We start from the raw sequence: 1,517 nt of genomic DNA, 5'->3' as shown, positions 1-1,517 counted from the left end.
TGATGAGACATTATTATGAGATGATGAGGTGATGAAACATTGATGTGGTGATGAGACATTATGATGTGGTTATGAGACATTATGATGTGGTGATGAGATGTGGTGATGAGACATTATGATGAGATGATGAGGTGATGAAACATTATGATGTGGTGATGAGATGTTATGATGAGGTGATGAGACATTATGATGAGGTGATGAAACATTATGATGAGGTGATGAGACATTATTATGAGGTGATGAGGTAATGAAACATTATGATGAGATGATGAGGTGATTAGACATTATGATGTGGTGATGAGACATTATGATGAGATGATGAGGTGATTAGACATTATGATGTGGTGATGAGACATTATGATGAGGTGATGAGACATTATGATGAGATGATGAGGTGATTAGACATTATGATGTGGTGATGAGACATTATGATGAGATGATGAGGTGATTAGACATTATGATGTGGTGATGAGACATTATGATGAGGTGATGAAACATTATGATGAGATGATGAGGTGATTAGACATTATGATGTGGTTATGAGACATTATGATGAGGTGATGAGACATTATGATGATATGATGAGGTGTTTAGACATTATGATGAGGTGATGAGACATTATGATGAGGTGATGAGACATTATGATGATATGATGAGGTGATTAGACATTATGATGTGGTTATGAGACATTATGATGAGGTGATGAGACATTATGATGATATGATGAGGTAATGAGACATTATGATGAGGTGATGAGACATTATGATGAGGTGATGAAGACAGCTATGATGAGGTGATGAAACATTATGATGATATGATGAGTGATGAGACATTATGATGAGATGATGAGGTGATTAGACATTATGATGTGGGTTATGAGACATTATGAGGTGATGAAACATTATGATGAGACATTATGATGAGGTAATGAGACATTATGATGATGTGATGAGACATTATGATGAGGTGATGAAGACATTGTGATGAGATGATGAGACATGGTGATGAGATGAGGTGAGGAGACATTATGATGAGGTGATGAGATATTGTGATGAGGTGATATGAGATGAGTGATGAGACATTGTAATGAGATGATGAGACATTATGATGTGATGAGACATTGTGATGAGGTGATGAGACATTATGATAAGGTGATGAGACATTATGATGAGATGAGGTGATGACATTAATATTAGATCATGAGGTGATGAGACATTATGACGAGGTGATAAGACAGTATGATGAGGTGATTAGACATGATGAGGTGATGAGACAGTATGATGAGGTGATGAGACATTGTGATGAGATGATGATGGTGATTAGACATTATGATGAGGTGATGAGACATTATGATGGTGAGGTGATTAGACATTATGATGTGGTGATGAGACATTATGATGAGATGATGAGACATTATGATGAGATGATGATGGTGATGAAACATTATGATGTGATGTGATGAGAAACATTATGATGAGTGATGAGACATTATGATGAGATGATGAGGTGATGAAACA

The sequence above is a fragment of the Oncorhynchus keta genome, chromosome 25 (genome assembly GCF_023373465.1).
Source record: "Oncorhynchus keta strain PuntledgeMale-10-30-2019 chromosome 25, Oket_V2, whole genome shotgun sequence".
Classification (NCBI taxonomy): Eukaryota; Metazoa; Chordata; class Actinopteri; order Salmoniformes; family Salmonidae; genus Oncorhynchus; species Oncorhynchus keta.
The sequence above is the reverse complement of the archived record's forward strand: the minus strand, read 5'-3'. Positions refer to the sequence as shown.